Below are 18,461 nucleotides of genomic sequence, written 5' to 3' on the forward strand. Positions count from 1 at the left end.
AATCTAATACTGGTTAAGAAATAGAGCGATGGATCAGTGGAATAGTTTAGGTACACAATATACTATAACAAATGATCATAGTAATTTAATGTATGATAAACCCAAAGATCCACACTTTTCAGGGGGAAACTCATTATTTTAATAAAAAATGTTGGGAAAACTAGAAAGCAATATGACAGAAAGTAGTAATAGACCAACAGTTCCCACTATGTACCAAAAGAAGGTTAAAATGAGTATATCATTCAGACATAAAGCAAATTAGGAGAGAACGGAATAGTTTACCTGTTATGATATGGATAAAGAATTTAAAATCAAAGAAGACACAGAGAACATTAAAAATGCAAAATGGATAATTTTAATTATATAAAATTTTTTTAAAAAGTTTTTTTTTCACACACTCACAGGGGAAAAAAAAATGTTGCAAACAAAATTAGAAGGAAAGCAGAAAACTGCCAGAAATTTTACAAGTATCTAATACTTTATTTCTCAAATATATAGAGAATTGAGTCAAATTTATAAAAATACAACTCATCCCTCAATTGATAAATGGTCAAATGATATGAACAGGAGGTTTTCAGATGAAGAAATTAAAGCTATCAATAGTTATATGAAAAATGCCTTAAATCAGTATTGTTAGAGAAATTCAAATAAAAATAACTATGAGGTACTAACTCATAACTGTCAGATTGGCTAATAGGATAAAAAAAAAAGGAAAATAATAAAATTTGGAGTGGTTGTGGGAAAATTGCATCCCCAGTATGCTGTTGGTGGAATTAGCAATGGATTTAACCACTCTGGACAATAATTTGGAACTATACTCAAAGGGCTATAAAACTGTGCATAGCTTTTGAAGCAGAAATACCACCATTAAGTCTGTATCCTATATAGATTAAAAAAAAAAGATTGTGATGGAATACTATTGTGCTATGAGAAATGATGACCAGGATGCTTTAATGAAAACCTAAAATACACACATAGATGAATGCAAAGTCAAGTGAGCAGAATCAAGAGAACTTTGTATACAGTGACAGCAATATTGTATGATGATCAATTGTGAATGGCCTATTTCAGCAATACAAAGTTTCAAAACAGTTACACAGTATTTATGATGAAAAATACTATCAACTGACAGAGTAAGAAATGATGGAATCTGATTGTAGATGGATGCACAGTTTTGTTTTGTTTTCTACTTTCTTTTTCTTTTTTTTGGGGGGGACTAATGTGGACATGACTAATATGTAAATATGTTTTGCATGACTGAATATGTATGTGTCAAAATGTTTGCTTTTACATTGAGTAGGGGCACAGAGGGAGGGAAGAGAACTTGGAACTCAAATTAAAAAAAATGAATGTTAAAAGATTGTTTTTATATGTAATTGGAGAAAAATAATTGAATGTTAAAAAATTATAGAACATGGACTCAGAAGAACAGGAATCAAATCTGAATTATTTTGTGTAATATCTGTGTGATCTTAAGCATAAGCCTCAGTTGCTTCATGAATAAATTGGGATATCAATACTTGTACTACTTTCCTCAAAGTTGATGTGATTAGGAAATGTAAAAGCAAATACTTGATTGAATATTTGATAATGTATTATTTCTAAATTAAGATTACTTTGCTTTTATTTCCTGTAGGAATCATATTTTAATAAATTGGATAGTTTATTTAAATCCAGATAAAGAATGACAAAGAAATTTAGCCTTGGAGCCAGGAAGTCATAGGTTAAAGTCTCATCTCTGACACATATTGCTTTTTGGTGACTCAGTGCAAATCATTCAGTAATGTAGTGAACTCTCTAAGAGTCATAAAGTGTAGAGATAGTGCTAATCTGCAATAATAGAAGGAATTTATTTTTCTGGGAGTTCCCTACACCAAGGAAAGCATAAGTCCAGGCTATCTATGTATCTATGTCAGTCTGTCTGTCTGTATGTATGTATGTATCTATTTGAAACCAGCTTATTTTCAGGGAAAATACATGATTTTATTTTTGTCAGTAAGAAATATATTTATTTCTTTTCATTTCAACTTTCATTTCAATTTAAGACCTCAGGGAATTAAATATTTGCCAGATTCTTCACAAAATTGTGTCTTCTGGGATATTCTTCAAATCAATTTAAAGGACAGTGCCTTGATCAGAGAAACTTATGACAATCATTGTTTTTAGAAGCCTGAGTTAATTTCTGGTGAGATTTTATAAGATTCTACTAACATTTTATCTCACCATCACATTTTCTAACTAGCTACATAATGTTTCCCATTATTTGGTGACATAAGAATTATGTTCTTTTATTTATAATGATGGTGAAAAAAAAAAGATATGCTTCAAAACAGGATTCTATTTACTTCTAGTTTATAAACAAAATCATGGTCTCAATGGTAAGAAAGGATGCCTCTCTTAAGATATGCTAATCACCAGAAATCTCCTCGTTATGCTGTTTATTTCAGCCTTGGACATACTCAGCCTGTTCCCATCTTCCACAGACTACTCTTCCATATGAGTGAATAGGCTACAGCACTAAACTTCACCCAAAGCTTTTCTTTATAGAGGCAGAACCTATTTTGCAGCCCACTGCACTTTCCATATGCAGCTCTGCATGGTTTCAAATCCAGTGAACAAGATTCTCCTCCCCTGTCCATTTTTTTATCTTTCTTTTTTGTTTCGCTTTCCCCAATAGATTGAGAGTTCCTTGAAGGAAAGAACATTATTTCATTTTGTCATTTGTATTTCCAATATTTAACCAAATTCCTAGAACATAGTGGCACTTCATAAATGTTTATTACATTATGCCATAAAATGAATAAACTATATTAATGAATCAAAACTTTACTTATTTGATCAAAGATATAACTAATGAGGTGTGTGTGTGTGTGTGTGTGTCTGCGTGTGTGTGTGTGTACTTCTGTTTATCAGTTTGGGGACTTCTCTAGGTGGAAAACCCTTACATTAATGCAGATTGACAACTCATCTCTAAATGACTTTCTTAGCAAGATTCTTTTCTTTTCTTTCTTTTCTTCAGCCAAAAACAAGGTTTTTTAGAACATCTGTCATATTGGGCAGACTCTTAAGGAGTCTGAACATTAATGAGCTTTTGGCTAGAATCTGAGCAGTGGCTAGATTTTAAGAATCTGAGGAGTGGCTAGATTTTAAGAATCTGAGCATCTTAATGGAGACAAGATGGTTGAAGAAAGATCCTGGGATGGATGTAGGAGTGGCCAATAGTTTGCAGGGACTCTGAGGTAATAGAATGCCAGGGACTGCACCACTTGGCCAAGGGAGAATGGAGCATAGCTAAGATTAAAGGTGGGAAGTGGTCCAGAGCTACAGGGAGGTAAAACAATGGAGGGCTAACTTAGGTTAAGGGTAGCAGAGAATTGGGAGATTGGGTGTAGCCACAGTGAAAGGCAGCTGATGGGATTATGGCCTCAGGTGAACCATCAAGAGATTTGGCCATGTGGGAAAGTCCAGGGTTTTCCTTTTTGGGGTCTAGATCCCTTCCTCATCATTCCCCCCTCAAACAAATGGGAACCAAATTCTTTTGGGGTAAGGGGTAAAGGTAAAGGGGTAAACTGCTTCTTGCTGGCAAGGGAAATAGAGCTGTCACTGCCTCCAGGTGGTTCCAAAGAGGAGGTTGACTGGAAGTGAGCACAGGCTGCATCCACGGAACAATGGGGTTGGGGGACATTGGCTGGTACTTGTTGTTTACTATCAACTGTAGGTGAATGGCCTGTAGTCTGGACGACACTAATCTGATATGAAAGACTGCAGCACCTGGATATGACAGGATAAAACATCAGTAACTTTGTTTGGATTTAGATAATTCAGTTTTCCAACCATGCAGTATCAAATCCATCTCGTAGCCAGACTCAGGAATAGCCAGATGAGTAACATTCCTTTTCAAAGGAACATAATGGGGAAACTAAGCCAGAAGGATCCCATCTTAGACTGAGGCTAAAATTGTTCTCTCAGCTTTTCCCAATGCTGAGTATCATATTCTCTGAGTGGCCTGTGGCATTTCTCTCAGATGGTGGATTATTGAGTATTGATGGATTATTATGATCCATCAGACAACTCAAAATAAAATCCTATGAGCTTTTACCTCAAACAGCAAGTTTCACTAATCACAGTTTAGGAAAAAATTTTCCAGGATTTACATCTCAAACTTAAATTTGTCCTGGTGTAAAAAGCCAATCATTAGAGATTTCTATACACTTGCAAATTCTCAGCAAGCCATACATAACCCAAAAAAGCTTTTTGGCCAGTTTACACATTAAAACAATAATCAACAATAGACAAATTATTTTAGTGGTAACCAAATTATGAAAAGTTGCTTGATAAAACTGATACAAAAAGTTCACCAATTTGAAACTTGAAACAAACCCATTACCAATCAGGTGGCTTCAGTTTTGTTAAATGCATTTCCAAATTACTTTACACAGAGAACCAATATCTCACCATTAACAGTTAAAACTACAACTTTAAAAAGAGCGTGCTTACCCAAGTTTGGAGGCTAGTTTCTTTACCTTGAGCAGGATATGCAGACCCTGGGTGATGCTTCCAGGCAAAGATTGCCCTACGGCCCAAGACCCTTGCCAGTGGGGCCCATGCCATAGCTGCTGCCCCTCCCCCCTCCTTCTTTTCCCCAGGTTGGGGAGGGCAAAATCAAAATTAAAGGTGTGGGGGAAGGGTGAAACTCTCTTCTCCTATGAGAGGGATTAACAGATACCCTTTTGACTCAAGGGAAGAGAGTGACCAGGATTGTAAGAAAGTGTTTCAAAACTCCTTAATGATCATCACAAACCTCCAGAATCTGCCAAGATATTTTTAGCTTTTCCCTGTAATCTCTATGAAGGAGAATTCAGCGGTGTAGGGAGAAGGGAGTAAGTAAGCCTCAGGGAACCAAAAAGCAACTGCAGTTTTCCCCAATTCCCTAGCACCAAGAGAGCTGACAGAATTGGACATACACTTCTGGATAGGGCTTCTGTCTTTGTGCCTGTGCTGTGAAAGTTATATTCAGTTCCATGGCCTTGAACTGACACAGTGGACTGAGAGCCTTGAGAGCACCAGGCTGAGTGGGAGACAGCTTTGTAACTGTCTGCCTAAAAAGCACTCCAAGCCTTGGCGCTTGGAGAGTGACCCCAAGAAAGAAATGGGGGGGAGGCTTACTTACCTTCCAGTCTTGGCTGGAGAAGAACTTGGAGTTAGGCAGTTTCCCTGTACAGGCCACCAAAATGATGAGGTTTAGTGGTTTAGGGGTGCTGGGACCCCAAAATCAGAACACATAGTTCCACCCAAAAAAATTTGACCCTAGCCTTCTTTCAGACAAAGACAAGGTTTATTAGAACATCTGTCATATTGGGCAGACTCTTAAGGAGTCTGAACATTAGTGAGCTATTACCTAGATTGTAAGAATCTAAGCAGTGGCTAGATTTTAAGCATATGAACCCTTAGCAAGCTTCTTAAACAACGCTCTGGAAAGGGGAAAAGACGTTAGGCAAGCAGACTCATCAACAGGCTGTTGCAATAATCCAGATGGTGTTGTAAAAGAAGAGATGAGAGGAAGGCAAATTCAAGAGATATTTCAAAAATTAAATAGACTTACAACACATTGGATTGGAGTATGAAAAATTATCTGAAAAATCAATGCCCTTATAATATATGCAACAAGTAGTGAGTCATTGTTTGAAAATTTCCAAACACGGGGAACTATGTAATACTCAATCTAATTAAGCAATTGTACATTTGGAATAGTCTATGCATTCAAATTTCCCATTTCTTTATTTTCTAAATTCTTTGCAACAAAATAATTTTATTAGTTGTTTTTTTTTACTTCAATAGGGAGAAATACGTCTGCAATAATTTTTATTACTATTAATATTAAACAGGTAGCAATGACTTTTAAAAGTGTTTGTGAAATAATGGCATGAATTAGGTGTCAATTCAATGAGAACTAATTGAATAGTCAGATTAAAAGAATGTTTTTTTTAATCATTTAATGTCAATGTGAACAGAGATAGCCAGCTTCCAGTTGATTATCACAGTGATCTGTGTTTGGTCCTGTGCTGTTTGTGTCACTGATTTAGATAAAGGCATTGATAATGGGTATATGTCACAAATATTGGAGAGATAGCTTGATACCTTTGGATGGCAGAAGTAGGATCCACGAAGATCTTGACAGGTTAAAATGTTTGGCTGAATCTAACAAAAAAAAAAAAAAGGAAAATAATAGTGGTGAATTCTTGGGCACTAGTTGGCACAAGGGATAGAGTGCTGGGCCTGCAGTCAGGAAGATACATCTTTGTGAGTTCAAATTTAACCTCAGACACTTTCTAGCTGGTGACCCTGGACAAGTCATTTAACCCTATTTGCCTCAGTTCCTTATCTGTAAAATGAGCTGGAGAAGAAATGGCAAACCACTGCAGTATTTCTGCCATGAAAATCCCAAATGGAGTCACAAAGACTTGGACACCAATTTGGATCCCAAATCATTTTAGAAATAATTGGACACAATCAAAACAACTGAACAATAGCAAAATATGAACTCTTGCACTTGAATACCAAAAAGCAAAACAAACCAAAACAAACAAGCAAAAAAAAAAACCCTCCATAAGTATGAGATGAGGGAGGCATAAGGTAGACAGTAGTTGATAGTAAAAAACATCTGGGAATTTTAATGGACTATAAACGCAACATGACTCAAAAATGTGTTGTGGTAGCCAATACATACATACATACATACATACATACATACATACATACATACATACATACGTACATACATACATATATATATATGTACATACATATATACATAGACATATATATGTCTATATCTATGTATATACACACATATAGCCATATATGTGTGTATATATATGTCACCAATACATGCATACATGTATACATACATATATATACATGTACATATATACATATACATATGTATGTATACATATACATATACATACATATGTATATACATACACACACACACACACATATATATGTATGTATATGTATATGATAAGAGAAAATATTAGTTGTGGTGGGGATAGGGATATGATAACAATTGTTAATGATTTGAAGGTCTGTCATGCTAAAGAGGGACCAGATTAAATTTATTCTATTTGCTCCCCAAAGGATGATGCAGGAACAAGTGACTGTTGCAATGTTGTTCCAAAATAGAATGGGTAACTTCACAATGGTAAGGTGACAAAAAAAAACCCATTTAAACAGCAGTTATATATTATGTCTGTGGTTTCAATGGATTGCAACTTACATACGAGTTAACAATTTGATATACTAACCAAGAAAAACTAATTGGACCTTGGGTTGTGTTGAGAGGTATAGCCTCCAAGAATAAGGAGATGATCATCTCATTGTCTTATCCATCATGCTAAACTTCAGATGACATGTTTTGGGGAAGATATCAAAGTGGAAAGAATTCAGAGAAAGAAAGGCAATTAATAGAGTGAAGAATCTTGAAGTCATTTCTTATGAATATCATTTGATGAAACATGATGTTTTATTTTCAGAAGAGAATGTTTCATAGAGTCATGATAGGAATATTTAAGGAGTTGAAAGACTGTGACATGAAAGGCATATTAGACTTAAGCTTTTTTAACCTAGAGGACATATCAGGAATAATGGGAAAAGTTACAAGAAAACCAATTTATGTTTGAAAGAAGAAAAATTCCTAATCATTAGAGTTTTATACAAGAAGAATGGGCTGCATTCTATCCCTTGTGCCAACTAGTGCCCAAGAATTCACCACTATTATTTTACCTTTTTTTTGTTGTTATATTCAGCCAAATATTTTAGTCTGTCAAGATCTTTGTGTATCCTACTTCTGTCATCCAAAGGTATCAAGCTATCTCTCCAGTATTTGTGACATATATCCATTATCAATGCCTTTATCTAAATCAGTGACACAAACAGCACAGGACCAAGCACAGATCACTGTGATACTCAACTGGATGCTGGCTATCTCTGTTCACATTGATATTAAATGATTAAAAAACATTCTTTCAATCTGACTATTCAATTAGTTCTCATTGAATTGGCACCTAATTCATGTCTCTCCACCTTCTCCACATGAATAATTAAAAATAATTTATTTGACATTTTTATATTTTGTATTTTTATCAAATTTATATTTATATATTTTATTAAATATATTGTATATTTTATTTAAATCAATGAAATGTATATCCATGGCATCCCTCATATTTTATATTTTTTGCAATTCTATCAAAGAAATAAGAATGGTCTAATAGCACCAATTCTTAATTAAACCACAACTATATTTTGAATGATTTATTCTAGAACTTTAATTACAGTCAAAGAAAATTGATGTACAATTTTCACACTGTTCACTTTTTCTTTTCTTTTTTGATACTGGGTTACCTTCTCTCATCCAGGCTGGAAGTTCAGTGGCCAATCTTATTGCTGATCAGCTTGGGAGCTTTGACCTTCTTTATTTCCAACCTGGGTTGTTTCTTTTTCATTCTCTTTGAAGTCATTATTTCACAAACACTTTTAAAAGTCATTGCTACTTGTTCAATATTATTAGTAATAAAAATTATTGCACACATATTTCTCCCAATAGAAATAAAAAAAATTAAAATTGTTTGATTGCAAAGAACTTAGAAGATAAAAAGAATGAGAAATTTGAATGCATAGACTTCCAAATGTACAATTGCTTAATTAGATTAAGTACTACATAGCCTTTTAGTATAATGTGCAGAAAAGTAGAAGCACCAAAATAGTCTCATGGCCCTCTGCTCTTGAGGACTCATGCTGGTTGCAGATTTAGTGTGTACTCCTTATTTGTATAGGGTACTGCAGCTCAAAATCCCCAAGCACAAGTGATCCTCCAGCCTCAGCAGCAAGGATTACAAATGCACTACTATGTCCTCTTTTTTTTTTTTTAATCAGGATAGCATTTTTCCTTCTCCAATGTTATGTTATGTTACCTCTAGTGGTTTTTATGATCTTTCCAGTATCAGAGACAGGGTCTCAGCAATATCATATGATAGTACTTTCAGACCTGTGGTGTAGTTCATCTGGAGCAGTTGATTAGAATGAATCAGCGATAGCTCTGTTACCTTCTTACTTATCTTGGGTATTGACTTGTTAGCCATTTGCATTGTTAATTTTGATGAAAAGGCTATTATCCCTTATAGAGAAAGTACAAAAGAAATGTTGAGTTCTCTTTATTACAAGTTATCCCATCCACTACAAGCAATGGTCTTATTCCTTTTTGATTCTGTTTTCTCACTTTTCATTGTCATTAGTTTCCCTCACCATGCTCAGCTCATTCTGCTTTTCTAACAAAAATTTTTGCATGACTGTTGAATGATCTTATATCCAGTTTCCATTACTTGGCCTTGCTTTGCTTTTCTGTACTTTTTTTTTAAAATCTACATTGTTTCGTAAGATCCTTATGCTTCCACATCATTCTCTCCAAATAAATCTTATTTCTTCCTCCTGGGTATTGTTTGTTTGTTTTTGTTGGGTTTTTTTGTTTCTTCAGAATTATATTCCTGAAGATCCCTTCCCCCCAAGAGCTGACTTTCCCTGAAACATTTTATTCTATGGGGTTCTACCTATTTTTACCCTGAACTTTTTTTGATATCTGCTTTCCCAAATCTGCAATATAATTCAGATTTCCCATTTCCTCTCTCATACACGCTTTAATGTGGTGTTCTCTCCTCTTCTCCCCAAAGTTCTAATCACTTTCAATCTAGCAGACAATACCTCCCTCTTAGCAATAATTAAGTAAAGAATAGACTTTCTGATAATTGTTTTCTCTACCTTTTGAAAGACAAAATTATCACTAAGGGAAGTAAGTTATTAGGTGACTGATTTTGTCACAGAAAATACCAGCAAAAGTTTGAAATTTTAAATTAAAATCCTCTTTTAAAAAAATGTATATCTGGTTGAAGCCTAACAGTTGAATGTTGAGATCTTTTTTGAATCTTGACTTTCTCAGTATGTTAGCTATACTTTTCAGCTGCTTCTCAACTACAAATGTGAGAGTACATCATCAATCCCCTCACCCAAGTCATTGATAAAAATGTTAAGCAGCATAAGGCCAAGCACAGATTTCCAGGTCATTCCACTGAAGATCTTGTTCCAAACAGACACCAAATGATTATTCTTCTTTGGGCCCAATAATTCATATTTTGAATCCACCTGATTATATTTCCAACTAGCACATATCTTTTTTCCTTCTCTACAAAAATATTAAGAGCTATTTGTTAAATGCTTTGCTCAACTTTAGGCAAATTTTATCTCTAATTTTACTATAATCTACCAGTTTAGAAGTTCTTTCAAAAAGGAAATAAGTTTAATTCAGTTTTATCTGTGATTTGTGTTCCTTTCTCAATTAAATATCTCTTTAATATAAATAGTACATGATGGTGTGTGGGCCCAAGAGATCTTCACCCTTTGTGTCAAAGGAAATCTGGCTCCCATTTGTCTACAGGCCCCAGCCCTCATCTAAACTTTGAAAGCCCTAGCCCCACCTTTTGATCTTATGCAGATGCCTTTCAAACTTCTACCTTCCAGGTCTCTTCATTATCTGTTCCCATTGTCTATTCAATCTCTCAGACCTTCCAATCCCAATTCTTACCCAGCCCCCTCCTCTGGCCACCCAAAGTTATTTCAGTGTATAAAAGATCCACCCTGGGCCCCATTCAAACCCTGAGACTCTCCCATGCTCCCTTATCCCCATGGGTGTTACCAATATTCAGATTCCTTAGGAGTCTGGCCTGTATGATTTACTCTAATAAACTTTTTCTCTGGCTGGAAGAAGATTTGAGTTGAATTCATTCAGGCAGGGCCTGTGTCGTGATCTTAGAGTTGTAGCAACCCAAACCTTTAGACTTCATCAATACAGATATAGAAAAATCAAACTGCTCTATTTAGGATATTTCTTTTTTCCCTGGCCTGAATTTGACTACTTGTGTCTTGGGTAAATATATATAGATGGATAGATATCTATAGAGATGTAGATATAGATACAGATATCTACCTACACATATATTTACATGACACAAATAGAATATAGGTAGATATAGATGTATATATTCAGTGTGTGAAAATATATATATATGTTTATGTATATATATATATATGTTTATATATATATATGTTTATATATATATATATATGTTTATATATATATATATATATATATATATTATATATATAATATATATATATATAATATATATGCATACAGGTTAGGTGTAGGAAGCACAAGAACTTTAGAAACTGCAATCTAGTGCAACTCTAAGTAATACTGAATGAAGTTTGACATCTGACAGGTAGATCCTACTTTAAAAGCTGATTCAATTAGCTTAAACCCTTTGCAGTTTTCTAAACTATTCAGAATGACTACCATATTCATGTTTGTCCTGAAAGGGATACATATAATGCCATTTGTTTTGACTAAAATGTGATGTGAAGGCATTCCTCGGGTTCTACATATAAATACCAGGATGAAACAGTCAAATGGCAATCACTGGTAGGCTGCTTAAATTACTGACTTCTTCTTCTTTATGTTTTCTGGGAAGGTATGGTAAATGAGAAAAACCTGATACTATTCCAACTGATGTAGCTGCAAAAAATGGAAGATACTTCCAGATGATACTTCACTGTCATTTTATAAAGGTCTTCCTCCTAATTGCCTCCTAATTTCTCTCCAAGCTTTGAATGATCCTTACTATCATCTAAGCCATTTACTTGCCACTCCTTTTTAATACCTGTAAATTCTTTTTAATGACATCTTTAGAACTAGCAGAAATCATCTTGCTTTTTAAAGGTGGACATTCAGGAGCCCCAAACAACAATAATAATGATAACAATAATAATAATAATAATAACAATAATAATAATAATAATAAAACAATTCTTTCTCAGACTCCTTTTTCTCATTTGTGGCATCATACAAAGCATGTTGGCAATTATTCACAGGTAGGAACTTCACAAAAGATATGTAGCAGTCCTCTACAGTTTCACCAACATCACCCACTAAGATTTGCTTTGCTTCCTCTATAATTATTTGTTTTTTGTCAGCATTTAAATAGAAGAGAACTGTTTTATTTCTTTTTCATCTCCTATTGTGTAGAAGTTGTTGGGTTTTTTTTACTTTCATGTCATTAAAAAATTGATTACTTCATCATCGATAGTTACTCCAAAAGCCATGTTTCCTGGGATGGTAAAGGCTGTGGAAGCAGATCCTTTCTCAGTAGCGCTAGAGGAGGAGGAGAAGAAGAGAGGAGAGACTTACAAAATTGTTTTGTTACAAAGGATTTGGAAGAAAAAACAAAAATATTGACAAGAAATTTGAGGGTGTGGGCATTTCAAATGTAGAATTATTAAGTTACATTGAAAATTAAAAGCTTTTTGGGATAAAGAGGAAGAGAATAACCTGGTCAGCACTTGTTACACTTAATTTCAGTTGTAGCATAAAAAGTATATTAGAGAATTGAGATGAAGTAGGAAAATAGGTAAGAACTCGTCATTGTCAATGGTGTCAAATGTCAAGTGTCAATGGTGTCAAACTCAATTAGAAACAGAGCCACTAAACCACATATAAGGATCCCTGTGGGCCACATATATATATATATATATCTAGGAAACCACATATTTTCTATATTTATGGTAATTATATTTATTTTCTTAAATATTTCCCAACTATATTTTTAATATGGTTTAGGCAACACTCAGGAGGCAGGCTGTATGTTTAACACTTCTGGTCTAAAGGAATATGCAAAGAAAGCCTAAATAAGAAGTCATGGTCTGACTGTGTCTAGGATATTTAACAATGCTAAATGTTGCAAAGTGATCAAGGAGGATACAAACGGAAAGTAGCCCTTTAATATTAGAGTTCATAAAAAGCACAATTTCGATAGAATTATATGACCAGAAGTCAAAATGGTGATGAAGTGTAAGAGGGGGAGGAGATCAAACAAAGTGGTGGTACCAAGTAAAGAGGAAGTAGAGAAAAGTCAATCCATCCACCCAATTCTACTCTGCTCAGTCTTCCCCTTCCTCCCATTCTGGATGGGGCTACAGAGAAGGAGAGGATGACATTGTTCCTAGCCCCTGTGCAGATGCAATATGGTTCTAGATTCTGTCTCTCTCAAATTCTAATGTTACCTCACAGGCATTCATTACAACTTCTCTCTCCTACTTATCTCCCTGCTTTATCTGGAGGTGTTTTCCATTGTTTTTCAGGTGATCCTTAAGGTCCACTTGACTGGAAATTTCTATGCTTCTAGTCTGTTAAATGCTTTGCTCAAATTTAGATAAATTTTATCTATATTTATATATGTACATTATCTAAAATTTAGATAATTTTTATCCTACAATCTATCAGTTGAGAAGTTCTCTCAAAAAAGAAAACAAGTTTAGTTCAGCTTTACCTTTTGGTGATTTGTGTTCCTTTCTCTCAATTAAATATCTCTTTAACAAATAATACAGATACATAAATTGATTTAAAATGGGCTATTTAGCACAGCTCATTTCTTGTCTGAATCGTATATTTATTCTAGGCAATGACCCAAATTTTCCTTCTCTCTGCTATCGCTACCCTTATGGATCAGAGTATGGGATGTTCAGCCATTTTCCAGAACAGGTGTGTGTGTGTGTGTGTGTGTGTGTGTGTGTGTGTGTGTGTGTGTGTATGTGTGTATGGGGGTGAGCTGGGGAAGCAAGAGTCAATAGTAAAGAAGAAGAAGCTTTTTTATTTGTTTTGCATTTTATCATTGAAGGGAAGCATAAATGTTATCAAAATTGGAATGTAGAATTTTTGAGCCTTCATTTTAAAAAGATTAATGTTAAACATATGAAATTCACATGACTGGTACTTGTATATGTGCATTTTTTTATGTACAAACTGTATGCTGCTCTTAAAATTTCAAGCCTGAGATCTCCTTAAACTTATTATGCTATCTCTCCTAGAACTTTCACACTCACTATGATGCTGTTGTGAAGTTTAAGTCCTACCCTCTACTATGGCATTTTACAGGAAGAGTGAGTCCTTAGGGATTCATTGGTAAAATCCATTAGTGCACTTTCTAGTGTAAAACTTGTATGATACCATAAATCTTTTAGGAAGTGGTTTGGGAAGCTTTTTTGTGAAGGTTAGATGTGCAAGGTAAACTATATTACATGAACCTTCAGCATGAGCCTTCAGCATTATACTTTTTGACATTTAATAAAATAGGGATCACAAAAAGCTATATCCTCAGAGGCCTTGTTAGGCCATCACAAGAATAAACTGAATACCCACTGCCAAGCTTCTATTTTTGAACTGCAAAAGAAAACAACATTTTTATTTTCTGAATTATTTAGGGAAAAAATACTTTTTTTTTTTACTTTTCTCCCCATGGATGCACTAGCATTAACTCTCTACCACTTGTCAAAAGCCAGGCTATATCACTTTAAGATCAGATCTGTATAAATCAAGTTTATACAGTGTACTTTGTGGGTAGCTTAGATATATCTTTTTTTTTTAACTTACTATGTTGTGATTGTCTACATGGCCATAAGTGAAACAGAATCAGGGAACAAAAACTACATCTTTATCAGAAATGTTCTGTCAGTAATAGGCGTAAGGACAAAGGAGACTTTAAATATACTATTTCATTTTTATGTCTTAAATAAATTTTATTCCTACCTAAATTATCTAGTAATACGCATTTTGTTTGATTTTGCCAAAATATTTCTAAATAGACAGGCTTTAAGTGATGTTATGTTATAACATGATTATATCAACATGTTCTACATGTAAAATACAGTTCATTATATATTGTCATGAAATGGAGCTTTAGATTCAAAATCCAATGACTTTTTAAAAAAAATTTAAGTGGTTAATTTGTATTAATTTTTACTGGCATATCTTTTCTTTGTTATTATTACAAATACAGTATTGCTTAGCCTGTGTAAACATCCATACTAACCTGATTTATTTATTTACTCATTCATTCATTTATTAATTTTGTTTGTTTATTTAACATTGATTCTCACTGTAATAAAGTCAAAAGATAACTTCGCATTTGATCCTGAGGGCATTTCAATATTATTCAAGAATATTTCAGTATGAGAAAAAAATACAACACTTAGAAAATGTATTCACAAATGTCAGACACAATTGTATCACAAACACTGTTCCCTATAATAGCAGTCTTCTTTTTATAATGGTAACATTTTATGGAATTTTATAAAGGCCCAAAACCTACTTATTCACAGAAGAACACAAATAATTATGAAGTTTAATTAGATTGGATAAACTAGTCAAATCTTGGTTTACTTTAAGGCAAATAAGATAAATACTTCAGACTTGGCCATGAGTCAATTTGACTACATTTTCCCTTCAAACTAGTTTATTTAAGATAACTTAGTAATCTGATAACAGCATATATTCTTCTAACACTTAGTTACCTTATACCAGCTACCAGTGCAGCAATACATGTCTCCTGTCTGTTGTTTTTTGTATAATGAATGGCCCACAAAAACAATCATTTTATATTTATGCCATATTTTAATGTTTACAAAACCCTTTGCATACATTGCCTTATTTGATCCTCAGTGATATATTGTGATCTTTTTAAAATTAATGTTAATAGTATGCTATTAGTACATGTTTTACATGGTCTTTTGTGTTACTTGTGATTTATATTTTTATATAATCATGAAGTTACATGATTAGCATATTCACAAATTAGCATTACTGGTAGAATATTTCTATTAAAGAAATACACTTTTGTTTCAATCAGTTCAGTATAAAATTTCATATGCAAGATCTTTTTAGGGTGTGTATAAGTATTGACAACCTAATTTCATATTTACTTTTGCCTTGATAATACATATTTTCATTCACTTTATTTTGGCCATGTGGATGGTTAGCTATGAGAGAGGATGATTAGGGAAGATCCTGATTAGTTCCATGAGCCCTCTAATTAAGTTGATAAGTTCACGTGGGTTGTACTTCTCTCTCTCTCTCTCTCTTGCTCTCACTCTCTTTTTCCCTTCCTCTCTACTTTTCTTCTTCCCTTCCTCCCTTCCTCCCTCCTTCTCTCTTCATTTGTCCCTTTCCCTATTCAAAAACAGAGCAATGTGCAGCAAATGGACTTGCATTCTGCTCGGGGGATATGGGTGGGAAACTGTGCCTAGGAGCAGTTTTTTTTTTTTCTTGTGTTCATTGCTAGAAACTTGCAGGGGAAGCATAAAATTCAGATGGGTTTGTCTATAGCCTGAGAAGGTAGTTCATGGACAATATTTGGAAATGCCAAAATCTTGTGTGGAAGTAGGTATTTTATTTTTTCAGGCAATGTGTTACTATAATTTTAATATTCTAGAAATACTGAAGTGATTGTTGAGCAACACCCCATGTAAAATCTGAAATTAACTATTTCTCAGTTTGGCTGGACCTACATTTGAGAGTTCCCAATTATAAGAGTTCAAGAATCAGATCTTCAAGATGAAAAAAATAAGTGTTCTTAATGCCATTTCCTTAGAGAAGGAGAAAAATTATCTCCATAGTTCCTATATAAGATCCTATCTGAAAAGCACGTATAGTGAGTGACTTATATAATGTAAATTTGATGGAAATGTGATTGCAATCCCACTTGTACAAAACCTCCAAAATCTAATTTTATTTTTTCTATGGGGGAAGGGGAAATAATCTAAGTCATAAAATGTCACTGAGCCTCAAGGGTATTATGTAAGAATTTGTGGAATCAGAAACACTAGAAGGTTAAAATACTGCCCTGATAGCAATCCCAAATTCTATACCTTTTGTCTGAGATACTTCATATTTTCTTCTATTTTTTCAGTCTTTTAATTTGATTTGATTTTTTTTCTGATTTATCAAGGACCCATTAGTTTTCACTTGACAAACTCTAGATTTTAAATAGTTATCTTCTTCAGTGAGGTTTTATAACTTTTTTTTTTAATGATTTGACCAGTTCTGATTTTTAAAGGGTCATATCTTTCTGGGCTTTTGCGCTTCTCTTACCAAGATGCTAATATATTTTTTTTGTATTACTTTTATTACTTTTCCCATTTTTTCACCTCTACCTCATTTATTTGATTTTTTAAAACTTTTTTTTTTTTGCTCATTTTCATTTTTGTTTTTGGCAAGGCAATTGAGGTTAAATGACCTGCCCAGAGTCACACAGCTAGTGTTATGCGTGTGAATTCAGGTCCTCCTGACTCCAGGGCCAGTGCTCTATCCACTGGTCCATCTAGCTGCTCCCACATTTTAAAAATATTTTTAAAGTTTTTCTAGGAATCTTTGTTTGGCTTGTGTACACCCTGCATTTTTTTTTTTTAGTTCTTCCTTGTAGGTGTTTTTAAGTAATTTGTCTTCTGTGGGTTTTTTTTGTTTTGTTTTGTTTTCTCAGTTTTCCCCTCACCATAGTAGCTTTTTATGGTAAGGCTATTTTTTTTAATAATTCTTTGCTCATTTGTTTCTTTTTCCCCAGACTGTTTCTTGGGTTTTAACTTTATGATAGATTTAATCTCTGCTCATTCTTGAGGTGGGGGGTGGGTTGGGAGAGGTATTGGTGGGTGGATGTCTGGCCTGAGCCAGACCTTTTATGAGATTCTGCTGATTTTATGGGTCAGTGTGGGTCTATAAGTTTTTAGTGCTTCCAAAGTGGATTGATCCAGGCAAAGGTCTGGTCACTGCCCTCCTGGTTTGAGCTCTGTTCCTTATATAGGTAGTTCCCTGCTCCCTTGTGACTGTGACTAATCTTCTGGACCTGGAACTGGGTAACAGAAAACAGAGCTGACAAATGGTACCTGGTCCTGAACCTAGTGCTAGTATGAGGGTCCCCTTCAATCTCTTTCTGACTAGGTGTTCAGTCCCTTTAACATTCCTGGGAATTACTGCTACCCCACAGGCCATATCTGGTGACATGCTTCCTCCTGCCACACTGTGCTTTTGGCCAATCCCAATATCAACGTCTATAGACATCTGTTTCTGTCTTCCTAAGCTGCACCAAACTGGAAAAATGACTCACTATGATTTTTTTTAATGGCTTTCCTACTCTGAATTCAGTTTGGCAATCACACGCATGCACACACACACACACACACACACACACACACACACATACGCACGTATACATACGTACATATGTGTTGGGTATGTTGGGCGAGGTTTGCAAAAATGCAGACTTCATTGCACCACCTTGGTTCTGCCCCACATTCTATTTGTTTTAGTGGGTAACTGATTACTATGTTAGGGATTTTTATGTTTCACTTAACAATTATCCAACAATGGTCTTTTGTACTTTTTGCATTTTGAGTTGATGTGAAACCAAAGTAGTCTTATTCTCAAAATAAAGAATACTATAGGGGCAGCTAGGTGGTGCAGTGGATAAAGCATCAGCACTGAAGTCAGGAGGACCTGAGTTCAAATCTGCCCTCAGACCAAACAC

At 34.4% G+C, this 18,461-nt stretch overlaps 1 pseudogene; it reads right to left on the reverse strand.

Annotated features, from left to right (window-relative positions):
* Positions 1-11,688: 11,688 nt before the first annotated feature.
* Positions 11,689-12,213, reverse strand: LOC110212422 (cofilin-2-like; annotated as a pseudogene).
* Between the last annotated feature and the right edge of the window lie 6,248 nt (positions 12,214-18,461).

Source organism: Phascolarctos cinereus, unplaced genomic scaffold (genome assembly GCF_003287225.1).
Source record: "Phascolarctos cinereus isolate Bilbo 61053 unplaced genomic scaffold, phaCin_HiC Scaffold_7;HRSCAF=346, whole genome shotgun sequence".
Taxonomy (NCBI): domain Eukaryota; kingdom Metazoa; phylum Chordata; class Mammalia; order Diprotodontia; family Phascolarctidae; genus Phascolarctos; species Phascolarctos cinereus.